Source organism: Eupeodes corollae, chromosome 3, assembly GCF_945859685.1.
Source record: "Eupeodes corollae chromosome 3, idEupCoro1.1, whole genome shotgun sequence".
In the NCBI taxonomy this organism is placed as follows: domain Eukaryota; kingdom Metazoa; phylum Arthropoda; class Insecta; order Diptera; family Syrphidae; genus Eupeodes; species Eupeodes corollae.
The window spans coordinates 7,205,453-7,220,390 of record NC_079149.1 but is presented as its reverse complement, the minus strand read 5'-3'; the positions used below and the strand labels follow the sequence as shown (position 1 = coordinate 7,220,390).

Below are 14,938 nucleotides of genomic sequence, written 5' to 3'. Positions count from 1 at the left end.
ACCCGAAATCCTTAAACAAAAAGTTGTCATTTGAGTTTGTGATTTTATCAACAGATTCCCTTTGAAAAGCAATTGTTCAAAATTTAACATTCTTCGTTGTTTGGAAAGTTTAAAATTCAACTTTAAAATTACTAAAATTAAGCTAAATTGGTGTTATTAAATAATGTTTTCTGACAGTGTTTTTTGACGACACTGTCAATGAATATTTTGTTTTCAATATTTTTGAATTTTATGTTTTTGTTAGCAATATTAAATTTTATTTCGCATATAGAATACCACCGCTAGCACGACCCAATCTAAAATTTCTGACGGTGGGTATCCATTTGAGATTATAGCCTTCGAAATATTTTGTGTATCAAAGCTCTTTACCTTTCTCTACAAAAGTTTAAAGTAATGTAAATATGTCATATTTTGAAATTAATTTAAAAAAATCTGGCATTAATAATTTACTTTTAAATACTGTTACAATATAGCAAAAAACCAGTATTGTATATACTACAAATTTTATGGTTGACAGGTCTTCAAATTCAATTAAAAATTCATCACAAAATATCAAACCACATTTATAAAGTCTTGGATTTGTTTTATCCATCCATTCGCGATGGAATTACCCTCAAGACATAATTGGATTCTTGTCATTGATTCATTCTAAAAATATTACGAAATTAATATTAATTTAATAAATCTTCACTTTCTAATAATTTGTTTTGTTTAAAAAATAGCTGGTCTGGTTTACTTTGCAACAAATAAAACAACACACACAAATTGATTATAAAATTAACTTAGCTGAATCACATGCGATTTATAAACAATATTGTTCCTATTTTCGACTTTTGCACAGACTTTTTCAGGTAGACACAAATGAAAAAAAAGAACTCTTAAAATAACTTACCTATCTTCTTACCTACCTCTTAGAGCTTTTATTGTTAATAATATTGTAATACTTATGTACGTAAGCAATAAACAATCTAAAAATAGATAATTTTTCTTTGAAATGTTATTAGAATAAAAAAAATTGTTAGAAAAAAAGAACGCCATGCTGTTTTATTTGACTTTAAATTAATTTAACATGCCCGGCTAGCTCAGTCGGTAGAGCATGAGACTCTTAATCTCAGGGTCGTGGGTTCGAGCCCCACGTTGGGCGAATTTCTTTTTGATATTCGAATCAAGAATCTTGAAATGTTTGGCTTAATTTGGAGTAAAAGTGGAATTTTGTTTTTGAGACTCTTTATCATTTTAAGGGCCTTAAAAACATTGCACATCATATTTAGTCTATGACGAAACGAACATTGCATTGATGTTTTTCCATTGCTGCCCATACAAATTCAAAGGTTTTTTTGAACAAAAATTAAAAAAAAAACTAAAAAACACTGCTTAAAGTTGGTAAAAAATATTTTTTCGACTCTAATATATTCACAACAGTTAAGAGTTAAGTAAAGGGTTTTGCCTTTAAACTAGTTTTATCTTAGACAAAATATTATTTTTCAAATTTGTTAATTTTTTTAGGGTATATGTCACATCGCAGGTTCTTTTTTCACACGACATGGGCCCACCATTTTTGAGGTAAATAGTTTCAGCAGCTAGGACTGAAACATCGGTCTTGGCAGGCAATTAAATACCATTAGAGCTGACAAGGAGACGAGACTATTTTGGTTCCAGGAGACGAGACGAGACGATTTTAACTTTAAAATTTCATGGACGAGACCGAGACGAGACTAAGTTATACAAGATAGAGGCTGACGCACTTAAACGAGACTGATATACATTTTCGATTTAGACGAGTCCGAGACAAGACTAGGAAAAGTCTCGTCTCCTGGCCAGCCTTATACACAATTATTTTATATTAAATCCAATAAAAATCTCAAGTTCGATTTTTTACAAATTCAAAACACCCCCTAAAACACCTTTATTCGATTTACGTCGATTTAGGAAAGAGTCGTATAATACAAACAAATTACCCTCACAACCCGGGCTAATGTTATTTGATAGTCAAAATTGACCGCCATATCCCTTACCTCAAAAATAAATGGAAATGAAATAAAAAAGAAAAAAATAGGTGCAATACAATATCGAACAACAACAACAAGAATAAGAGGTGCGTGAATTTCAATTTGTTTATTTCTTTTTTTTATTATTTTTTAATCTTTATTTTTATTTTATTATTCTTTATATTTTCCTCTCGTTTACCCTTAGCGGGAATTGAATGGGGATTTAATTAAAAACAACACCCAAAAGCCCTAGAGTTTTGTGTTTTGTTGTTTTTGTGTTTATTTATTGTATTTCGTTTTCTTTTATTTTTTGAATTCAATTTTCAACGAGAGCTTTTATACAAAAACGAATGGACAAAAGATACGTATTGCCCGTTCTCTAAAAACCTTCCATTAGGATTTATGTTACCAAAACAAAGTCATTCACAAATACAGAGCTTCTATTTATCTCAAATATACATAAATATCGACAAGGAACCACAACCATCATTCTCACCAACAGCAGACTCTTGTTGTCAGTAAAAATACAATTTTTAAAAAACGGTGGCATATTTATTCACAATTGGTTTGGTTTTAGGATTTTTTTTGTTGTTATTTGGTGCTTTGGCGATAAATCCGAAACGAACAGTTGAAAATCGTAAAAATAAAACTAAATTAAAGCTGCCGTATTTGAAAACTTTTTTATTACAGCCATGGTATCTGGAAGGTATATAACTTGAAAGCTAGAAAGACACTTCGTTTAGATACTTTACGCATCGAAGGAAAAGCCACATTTATTACTTTTCTATATATAAAAGTATAGTTACGTAGAAATACATATTAAGCCAAATCGTTTAGGGAAGAAAAAATATGAAATTAAATTTAAAATTTCGTCCTCCGTCCAAAAGGTATTTTTTTTGAGGATTTTCGTTGTCGAAAAGTATAAAACCCATAAACTTCTTATTGATTTACTTTTCTGGAATTTGGATTCCGGTCTCGCACCCGCATGGAATAACTTTAAGCTTACTTTGTAAAGGTTCAATATAAAGTATTTAAAAATTGTTCTTTTTAAGTATGCTCATAAAAATAAAATGAATTTCTTTTTTTTTAAAGACGGCAGTCAATCTATAAAAGGCGGGAGGTCAAAGACATTACCAACTTAAATCACTTTTCTCTCGAATTAAAATATATTACTGACTAAAATGAAAACTTTGGTTTGAGCAAAAGGACATGAAGGACTTATTAAAAGCAATTAGTATTTTTCTTAATCTCACATTTTCAAAAACAACGTTATTTTATACAAAGGATTTTCCAACAAAATGTTTAGTTTTGAATATCTTTTTATTTGGACAGATTTCAAATTAGTTTTATTTTGAATGGTCTTTTATTTTGACAGATGTCGCTTTTGAACTTGTCATATGTTGACATTGGACACTCATTGAAAATAGAACGATACATGCTCATATAACTTTTAAAGTTCTTAAGACTCGCTACAAAACTGTTGAACATTTTAAAGCCAAATTTTCCAAAAACTAACGCACTTTTGGATCGTCGTTTGTCTTTATTAGATACCAATATTAAAATTGGTCAAACGTTATTTTAGGAATCGAAACCGTGTGCGTCTTTCCAAACCAACTGATTCACTCGTTAACATAGTGTTGACAAAAACCCAATATCCCATATTTATATACGCTTTAAAGGTGAGGTCCTAGAAATTCATCAGTATAATTTTGATTTTTTTTAAATCTTTTATCTTGGGGCCTACGTTAATAAACAAAATTGTGGCATTTGGAACTTGTTAAATCTAAAAATGCTTGTTTAAAAGTATTTCTGCCCTAAATGTATCACTGTTTTGTGTGATGGATTTTAGGCTAGCAGTGCTGTTGGGATTTTCCTATCCGACAATGACGCTGGTACAACTGTTACTGTGAATGAATTTCAATACCTAGCTTTAATAATTTCTTAAAGAAGTTACATCTTTTATTTTGGGATTTAACATTTTTTTTTATAATAAACGTGCACTCAAGGTTTTATTAATACCCTTAACATGTTTAAAGTTTAGACACTGTGCGAGCTTTAGGAAAATAGGGAAGGATGAAAGAGGAGATACCCATGCACATTGGTCTTAAAGTTTTAAATATCAAAATGATAGGAAAAAACAGAGCTGGGTAAAGCATTCCACATTCTCGATGTGCGGTTAAAAAAAGAATCTCTATACTTGACTGTACGTCCGAAATTGAGCTCAAGGTTATACTGATGTGTTTTTCTAGAAGTACGAATATTACGGCTGAATTGTTTGAGGCGGGGAATGCAACTGGCTAATTCCACAGCACACTGTTTATACAAATATCGGTAGAACAACTAAAGGAATGAAAGGAATGAACGTTGCGGCGGTGTTCAAGTGACATAATTGTTTCGGTTATAGTTCTATCGCCTATCATTTTCAAAGCTCTTTTTTGGATCCTGTCTAAAATACTTAGACTTGTTTTATTTAAAACCGAATAAAAATTCATTTGATTGTCTTAAAAAAGTGCTGTCTTTTTTGTAATATCAAAGTGAAACCACGTATTGGAAAACCATGTATATAAGAGACAAATTTTGAATAACAAGCTGTCAGTGACAATTTAATGCTAAGCTATTAAGGGAAGACATCTTTGGTGGAATAATTGGGAAGAACAGCCTGCACGACAACACTTCTCACAACGGATTCAGGCTCATAGATTTTGCTGCGGAGCGAAACGTCATGGTAGCCAGTATGAGTTTTCCACACCTTAACATCCACAAAGGTACTTGGACTTCTCCAGATCAATCTACCGTCAACCAGATTGACCATATTGCGATCGACGCCAGGCACGCTTCCAGCATCATGGATGTCCGAACTCGGACCACTACCTCGTTGTAGCCAAGGTAGCACTTCGGATTTCCAGACCCAAGGCAAAACAGGGAGGTGCTGGGAGAAGGTACAACATCGAACGGCTACAATCACCAGAGATCGCCAAATCCTTTTCCGACCAAGTTACAAGTAACCTCTCTCGAAGTTCTCTGCTGCCAACACAATGTATCGAAAACCAGTAGCAACATTGTCAAGATCCAATCAGGGAAGCCGCCTCTGATGTCCTGGGTTTCAAACAGACACCAACAAGGAACCCTTGGTTTGATGAGGAATGTCGAGAGCTACTCATGAGCTCTATGAGCAGAAGAGGCGAGAGGAACGCTGACTTCTCAGAAGGAAAAAGAGAGGGCATGAGAAGCGTGCGGTCGAAGATGTTAAGAGGTTTAAAACCAGGAATGAAGTTCGAAACTTTATGAACAGGTGAAACGAAATTCACAGGTACATAAACCTAGAACCGAAGGCTGCAAAGACGAAAGTGGAAACATCATAGTGGAGCCGCAGTCAATGCTGAGAATATGAAAGGACCACTCCTGCAGACTGTATAACGGCGACGACGAACTGAATTCCGCTGTCAGGCAGGATGATCCATTCAACATAGACGACGAAAGCCAACAAACCCGTCCTCCCGACTTAGACGAAGTAAAGATTGCCATATCTAAGCTGAAGTCTAATAAAGCCTCTGGAGCGGATGGCTTGAATGCCGTGCTCTTTAAAGCACCTGGATATAATTTGGTTAGGAGCATGCACCAACTTATCTGTAAAATATGGTCGGAAGAAAGCATGCCCGATGAATTGAACCTCAGTACTGTTTGCCCGATCATGAAAAAAGGAGACCCTCTAAACTGCACCAACTATAGAGGAATCGGTCTACTTAACATTGCCTATAAAATCTTCTCTGCCGTAATATCTGAACGTCTAAAGCCCATCGTCAACAATCTGATAGGTCCTTATAAGTATGGTTTTAGACCAGGAAAGTCCACAGTTGATCAAATATTCACATTACGGCAGATCCGGGAAAAACCCAAGAATGGAGAATTCACGCTGCTCCATACAGGTTTGAAACAACTTAACAGAACCTTTCGATCGCAAAAAAGGTTTTAAACAAGGTGATGCGCTGTCATCTGATTTTTTTAACATCGTGCTTGAAAGAATAGTGCAGAGCTCACACGTCAACACTAGAGGCACTATCTTTCAAAAGTCTGTTCAATTACCAGCATAATGCTGATGACATTGACATAATCGGAAGAACTCAGCGTGGTTTCAATGGGGCTTTTGTGAGTATTGAGGCAGAGGCGGCAAAAATGGGTTTAACGGTTAATGAGGGCAAAACAAAGTACATGCTGTCGTCTAGAAAGGACATACAACACCGACGTTTTGGTCAAAACGTCACAATCGACAGATGTAACTTTGAGGTAGTCAAGGACTTCGTCTACCTAGGCTCCTCTGTAAACGCAGAAAACAACACCAGCGCTGAGATCAAACGCAGAACAACACTTGCTAACGGCTGTTTCTTTGGACTAAGAAAGCAATTGAGTGGTAAAGTCCTCTCTCGAGGGACCACAGTCTTGCTATATAAGACCCTTATCATCCCCGTCCTGCTATACAGTGCAAAAGCATGGACTATGATAAAAGCGGATGAAAGCACCTTGGGTCGCTTCGAGAGAAAAGTTCTTCGTTTGATCTACGGTCCCGTATGCATAGAAGGGGATTGGAGGAGAAGACGAAACGACGAGCTGAACGGGCTGTACAGCGACGTAGACTTAGCCAGAAGGGTAAAAGTCCAATGACTAAGATGGCTGGGTCACGTAGAGCGCATGGAAACCAATGCTCCGGCCGGGAAAGTCTTTGAATCCACACCCACAGGACAGCGCAGTAGAGAAAGACCGCGGATCTGCTGGCGCGCACAAGTGGAAGGTGACCTCACCCAACTTGGAGCGCGAAACTGGAGACATCTAGCTGGGGACCGAACTAGATGGAGAAATTTGTTTGGTGAGGCCCTAGTTCACACAGGACTGTAGCGCCACCTTAAGTAAGTAAGTAAGTAAGTGACAATTTTGGAGAATGAACCCTTTAATTTCAAATGTCTGCAGCTAAGAAGTCCTATCATAGCAATTAATTAGAAGTTAAAGTAGTCCTTTTTTAAGTTAAGATTTAGTAAAATGTTAAAAGAAAATAAGAAACCAAAAATTTATCTTGTTAACTGAGTGACTTAAAAAAGCAGATTCGTAGTTTTACTGAATTATTCATAGTCTTGTACTTGAATTTAAGAGATCTTTTGACAGCTTCGTGCAACAATGTTGTTTTTTCACAATCTAATCACAAATTACTCATTTTCGTTAAATTACATAAATTTGAAGGACACTTTTACCTAATTTGTAAGAAATCTGTTATTGATACAAATCCAATAAGAGAATAACAATCTGATAGCCCATTTATTGAGAAACGCTATATGTTCTAAAATATCACGCTAAGGCTTAAACGGTTAAAGTTTTGTTGAAATAATGTATGACAGAATTGTATACTTTTAAAAGTTTTTATGCTGACCAAATTTGTTCCAAAACAAAGTTTTCGAATAATGCCACGGCGACCTAGTATTTTTATCTTATACAAATTTCATTGAATAAAGTCAGAACAATTGTTTGATTTTGCTTAAAAATATGAAGAAAACTGAAGGAAACTGTTAAGAAAATCAATACAAAAATTGGGTATACGCCACTGAAGGTTTTTTGTTTGTCATTTTTGTGTAATTTGAGCTATAGACTTGAAAGCATCAACTTATTCAAAATTTGGTACAGATCTTATTTCTGTTTTTTGTCTTTAAGTACCAGATCATACAAATATACAAAGTTTAACTTATGTTTTAATATTAAGTTTGATGAGTACTCTTCGAATTTCGTTTGAATGTCCTGATAACTTACGTTTCACTTCCTTATTTGCAATAATTGATTTCCAAAAACAAACTATGGCAACACTTTTCAATTCATCACAACTACCACTCGTTTTTCTTTTTGTCCTCTTTCATCTTATCTTTTGCAAAATGAATGACTTTTTTTTTGTCATTGTTTGGGATAAAATTAATGACAAAATTGTTCAAGGAAATGAAAGAAATAAAATGTTTTATATACGTTTGCAATAACTTCCATTTCATTGGGCTTTTTCATAAGAAAAGAAAAAAACACAATTTATATCCACATACTTTGTCATATTATTAATTTTGCTTTAGTTTGTTAGCATCAAATCAATCTTCTTTCTACCTTACTCCCTAACAGAGTAGGGTAGTTTTTATTTGTTCTTTATTGATATCAATTTTTCAAATAAAAACAAGTCACATATTATACAAAAACACAACACAACAAATTTTTAAGATTGTGACCATAGCGTTTAATAGCCCCCTAAAAATGTTGTATCCCTGGTTTATGTTCTACTTTTATGGTATGAATGAAAATGCCTAGGTAAGCATAAAACTTAACCTATGGGTTAAACACAATTGACTCACACGACCCTAACACGACATTTACCTTTATATTCGTCAACACTAAATAGGTCACTCAAACTCCATCATCATCCATCGACGACGACGCGGCGAACGTTTAAGTTAACCCCAACAAGCGACGACTATTTATCATATAATTATTAATATTAAAAGTTTAACTAAATGCAAATTGAAATTGTATTTTCAAAATATTAACCCCTATAAAAATGCATACAAACAGTTTTGGCCAAAAAATAGAAACACTTATTTGGTTTTAAAAAATGTTAATTTTCTGGTTTAAGAAAATTGTTAATATTTTGAAAACTTTAACCTGTGATTGATTTCCAAACAAATTTTTAGTGTTTGTTTAAATATGCTATAGGTGCTGCTTAACACTGCACAAAGAATGTTTTAAACTCAATTGGAACATTAAAGACATTAAGTGATAAAGAAACTACAATAAAAAAACTTAAGCTAATTTAATTATTTTATCAAAAAAATCTTCAGCAAGATTTTGACTCACATGTCAGTTCTCGGACGATTTTTCGTATCTTACAGGAAGCTAACCTTGGTGCACATTCTCCATGAAGCTGGAAGTGGATTTAATTTGTTAAAAGGAGTAATGCACTTTCAAAATGTTGGCAAAACAAAAATTATTCATTTGGAATGGACTGAAAATTTGTTGTTTGAATTGAAGCCCAATTTGAGAAACGTTCAACCCCAAGTTAATGAAACCATGGTCAAAATGGCAGTAGACAGCATATCGCTTAAGGATAACTTTTATTTGGTTTACCTGGACTTTGTTTATATATTTGTAGGGATGAAATAATTTTAAAGAAGACGTAAATGCTATCATACTCTGGAATGGTACTAACAATTATATGATCCTTAAATGCCGTCGGTACCGACTCAAGGAAAGAGCTAAATGTATGTTTTTGAGTTCTTGTTAAGAACCATTCCAAGCCTTCCAACAAAACAAATCTTTGGAGAATCAACACTGAAATGAAGAACTCATTTTGAGGAATAGGAAAGACGGTTTGAAAGGAGGTGTGTCGGTGTGATTTTGAATTGCTGAAAAATGCAATTACTGGGAAAGACAAAATAGGCCAAAATATTCCACATTCGCGTAGTACGGCTAAAGAACAAATCTCTTTACTTGCTAGTACAACCAAAGGTGAGAAAAAAAACTTTAAGAAGGTGTTCAAGTAAATGATTTAATGATTGTACCATCACTAATCAATTTGAATGCTCTTTGTTCAATACTTAAGTTAGTTGCAGGAGAACCAACCCAAGGATGGGAATTATACTCAAGCTTTAGACGTATCTAAAACCGAATATGAAAAGCTAAGGGTACTATTGTCAGCTAAGTAGATGAATAAATTAGAATTTTCAGGGAGGCGATTTTTAATAAAAATGAAAAAGTGTTGGAAACAGAACAGAGCCCTGAGGCACTCCAGCATTTATTTTGTGTTTCTTAGATAAGTCCGTCTAATACTATTTTTATTTAAATCTCGCCTCATACCTTTTCTATGAAAGTGGATTAATCATCATCAGTTTTTAAAAATATTCCTTTTAAAAGATTATAGAGATCAAAACCGGTGTAAATTAAAAATTGTAAAATGATTTTCCAAAGAACAAATGTTTGCCTTCTAAGTTCTGAGTCTCCATTTTATTTTATATAAAGTTTTGAGAAATATAAAATTTTAAGCACTTATGTATTTGAAAAATACGTTTTGTAGCAAAGTGCTGATTTAAATTCTGAACCTAGATTTTAACAATCTGATAACATTTTAAAAATACCGGTTTTCAACTCTGTTTTTACATTTCGTCAATATGTTTAAAGAAAACTTCATATGAAAGATTTTTGTAGATGATGAATTCAAATAGTTCAACGTTTTTTTAAGACTTATTCAAGAGGCGGAATCTACCAATCTATGAAGATTTTTCGAAAATTTTATAAAATACTATAAATATTTAAACTGAATATTTAAATGGTAAAATAACAACCAACTCCTGAAAATTGGCGCTATTGCATCTTACAAAAGTTAAATAAGGTAAATTCTTAAAAGTCGGTCTTATTTCACTTGGCTTTATTTCCAAGCACCATTTAGCAAAGCAAATTTCGACATCATCGATATAAATAAGAAACGGAATGAAGATAGACTGCGATGCAGAAATATCAGCACAAATTATAAGAAGGTGATTAACGAAAAAGAACCCGAATGTCTAGACAAAGCATAGAAATATCAAGGTAAAATTTTAATGTGAAAGGCGTCATCATGAAAGCTGGTGTTTTTGGAATGTTATCGTTAAAAGTAACGAATTCATGCTTAAGTGTGTAAGAATAATGAAAGACCGTACTTCTACTCTTGTTTTGTTATGGTTTGAAATTTTTCATCTCAATTGGGGCTGGTTCCTTGTTCAGATCAATACAGCAGTGATATAGAATATTAAAAACTTGACCTAGATCAAATTCTATAAAAGTTTTCGATGTATTTTGCACGTGTCAAAAAGATTTGCAGAATTACAAACTCTAAAAACTATAAAATATGGTTTAAAAACGTAGAGATATAAAAGTTCTTTATTGTTAATGGCCTAATTTTATGTTTACTTGAGTAAAAAAAATCGTATAAATTTATTCAAAAAATACTCTTTGTAATGTCTAATTTTTGTTTGAAAATATATATAAATTGTGAGCAGCAAGGATTTAATCGACCTTAATTTTTAACTTTAATCTTAACTAAAATGGATTACTTTTATTTCATTGGGTTAAATTTATGACGACAACTGTGCATATGTACATATTTTCTGACTCTAGATCATTAGTTTTTAATCCTTATAATATGTAGATATGCAAAGCAAAAACACAAAAAAATAGTTAAACTTTGAAGCATCCTCATCCGCTTAAAGGCCATCATCATATCCTGTGCGTTGTGTGTCTGGGTGTGTGTGTATCAAATGTCAACATCAAAGAGAGAATATAACCCCTTTTGCATTTTTTTGTCATCAATAATTCCTGAGATGAGAAAACAATATAATTTATTAATTCCACGGAAACGAGGAGATTTAAATCGATTTCAAGGATATGCTGCTAGGATATCATGACATAACTATACACACAACATGGTGCTTTATGCATATGCATTCGCTTATAGCTCTATTGAACTTATATCGAGAAATGCATATAGAGGTAGGGTAGGTAGGTGCATTGTAGGTAGATGGGTATAGGGGTTTGTGTTTGAGTGCATCTATCTTCTCTGTGACACATTTACTGCACGCCTAGAGGGGTTTTGCAAAATGTGAATATGACATCCCACACTGACCATAAAACAGACACGAGTTCTGCGGTCAAAGCGAGGCTGATGTCCAGGCCCCAACTCTCTACCAGAATGTTTGAGTAGTTTGCGGTCACTGCACAGGCAAACATAAGCACATACAACACACAGCAGTGCCCGATACCGACGACGACGCCGATGATGCTGATGCCGATGCATGGTGGCCAACCAAATCGATTCGAAGAGGGTCGTGCATCCATCGCCTTGCCTTTTATCGGACTCTGGACTCCGGACCCAACTCAAACTCTTAGGAAAAAAGTTTTTCATGCTCCCCTATTTCTTGGGGATAAACACCTAAGGAAACCACAGGCAGAAAATTCCAGCAACAAAGTTGCAGGACTTCCAGCAGCAGCTGAAAAGAGAGTTGTCAGTCTCTTCCTTGCTGCATGCATATATGTATATGCAAGATGCTGGACATGGAATTATAGATACTGCCGCGCTGTGAAAGATTTTGTTGTTGCTGCAATGCAATGGGACGCCTGTGGATTCTGCACTTCAAAACCACACATGGATGTCCTTTTTTATGGCGTTGGATATTTCACCCAAAGCATAATATTTTATCATATTGCGGCAGTAAATATTGGAAGTGCGAGAAAAAAGGATATACAGTGAGTCTCTCTTGTACACATGTACCTTCACTTCTTGTTCATACCACGTCTGAAGGGATTAAAGTGTAAGACAGACAGAGTAATAAATAATGGGGTAACCACACATGTTGCAAAGAGTGCGAATATGGAGGACCCCAAACAACCCCTTTTTTATCGAAGGACTCTGCTCCTCTCTCAGTATGAAGTATTTTATGAAAGATTATTCGAGTCCTTGGAAAAAGAGGAAAGTTTATGTTTTTGTTGTTGACTGGTTGTCGATGATGATGATGATGGCGATGGAGGGTGTTGAATGTCTATAGGCATGTTCGAGAGGAGTATCTTCTCTTTGACTATGACTACGACCAAAGTACGAACAAAACGGATATGATTCGATAGTCATGGGTATAGGTAATATGGCTGATGGGTATATTCTTGAGATTTTGTTACATTTTCAAGTTGACTGGATGATGGGAACAGGGTATGGATTCGGGGCTGAACTCGTATATTTGTCTGTGCAATGTTATTTTATTAAAACCCATGATGAAGTAAATTATTTGAATTGATACCACCAACGGTGCTTCAAAGATGTCTTATAAGTTCTTTGGTTTTTATTTTGTTTCTTCTTATTTTCATTTTCTCTTTTTATAAGAAGAGTAGGGTGTAGGTATATTAATAAGGGAGTCTTGTTTTTTTTTACCTAAGGGTTTCTTGGGAATATACATATAGCTAGCATATAAAATATTTAAAAGGTTGTCTCTTAATTATTATTTGCAAATTGGGAACAAAAGTCGCACTGAGAGTTAATTAATTATTTGTTGTTTGAGGCAAGGTCTATATGCTTAAGACGGAAAAACGGGACCCACGTGGGAGATAAAAGTAAGTAAACTAGGCTGATTTGTTTTTCAAAGATGTATAAAATAAGTTGTTCATAAAATAAGAAGTTAATTGGAATGGAACAACATTACTTCTCATTTATGTACATACAGTCAAGACTTACTGACTTAACAAACAATAAATTGGAAATTACTATTTAACAGTTGAAGGAACTTTTGAAAGAAGTGAATAAATAATAGTTAAGTACCATGTTTTACTAATCAAAATGCATTAAAAACAAGGTGGTAAATAAAACTCGTAAGAAACTGTGAAAACAAACCACTTGTTTTAAATATTTTATTCCATAGCTTTTATGAAAGTAAAGAAGTTTATTTATTTAACTTTTAAATAAAAACAATTTGGATCGTATCCTTAAATCTTTTTTTTAATATCCATCAGTTTTCTTTCACTTAGAAGTATGGAGACTTTATTTTTGCACATTAAGAATGTTGAATGTTTCAACCAACCAAAACTTTAAGAATGTGTGTACTGTCTCTTAAATTCGTTCCTATTTTTTTAAAGAACGCACTGTATTTAAACATGTGTTGTTGCTTTTTTAAACTTGTTATGTTTTAAGCCACACATCAAGAATGTTGTTTTCATACTAAATAAAAACTTGTTTAACGATAAATTTCTCCTAAATAATCCGTTTTTTATTTTCGTAATGTTGCTCTGTGGTTGAACATATATTAAGGGTACTTTAGTACTTGCGATTTGCAAAAAGAGGTTTTGGTTCTCTGTACGAAGTGCAACAAAATATTTACAGAAGGTAAATAATATAGCCAAGAACCATTTTGAACTTATTTTTACTATTCAGTTTCTAATCAAAAAATACTTTAAAACGAAATAACCTTTAAAAATATTAATTCTTTTTATAATTTCATTTTTATTTTGCACAATCATTTTTGTAACATTTGAGTTCCGAAACTTTGTCTTTTCAAGCTTTAGTTTGTTGAAACATGATTCATTTTTTTCAAAATTTGTTTAATGGATTTTCGAAAAACAATGAAAATAAGTAAAGGGATATAAATGTTTTAAATACTTACAGCTTAAGAAATATAATTGTTAACTCATCATTATGGAAAAATTTTGTTCTTACCTGAAAATAGAAAATGATATTTTGTTAAAAAAATTAAGAATATTGAAAATGGTGTTAAAAATGATTTTTTTTTATGGTAAAATAGATGACACAAGATGAAATAAACTAGTGTGTTTCCTTTCAATGGTACAAATTTCAAAGAAAAGTTCAGTCAAATAAAGTTCAAAATTATCGTTTCTTTAGTGGCGTTATTGATTTTTTTTTTTTTTTTTTTTTTAATGTATAATTGAGAATAGCAATTTTCTTTTTCTAATTGGTATTCAATTTTAACTTACTTTTACATATAAGAATCACACATTTCGCAAATATTGCATTCGTACAATATTTCGAGCTACATAAGCATTAAAGATTTAAATGTTAGAGAAATTTACAAAATTGGGTCCTGCGATTCCCTCCGTTTTTTAGTCGATTGAGTTTAAACTTGGAAAATAAGACTTTAACCAGATCTGTGTTAACCATTTTTTTTTAATTTTTTTTTTGAAAAACCAAATATGTTCTCAAATATGTGGGAACAATTTTAAGTAAATTCTTCCTAATTTTCTTTCCTTAACTTGCATTCTTTAAATATTATACATTTGCTTGTATTGCTTTAGAAAGGATACTCCTATATATAAAACCTTTGTTTTAATTTGAAATTTTCTCAGGATCTAATAAACCGATTTGTATAACCTTTCTTTCAATGGCTAACAAATATTTGATGATCAAAAAGTTG

General features: G+C 33.0%; 1 protein-coding gene and 1 non-coding gene across 2 annotated transcripts in view; one reads left to right on the top strand and one right to left on the bottom strand.

Annotated features, from left to right (window-relative positions):
* LOC129952958 (protein N-terminal glutamine amidohydrolase) overlaps window positions 1–14,938 on the bottom strand; it is a 265,831-nt gene that overhangs the window by 165,656 nt on the left and 85,237 nt on the right. The window lies entirely within an intron of this gene.
* Trnak-cuu (transfer RNA lysine (anticodon CUU)) lies at window positions 1,072–1,144 on the top strand. The gene has a single exon. It is a non-coding gene; the product is annotated as a tRNA-Lys (tRNA).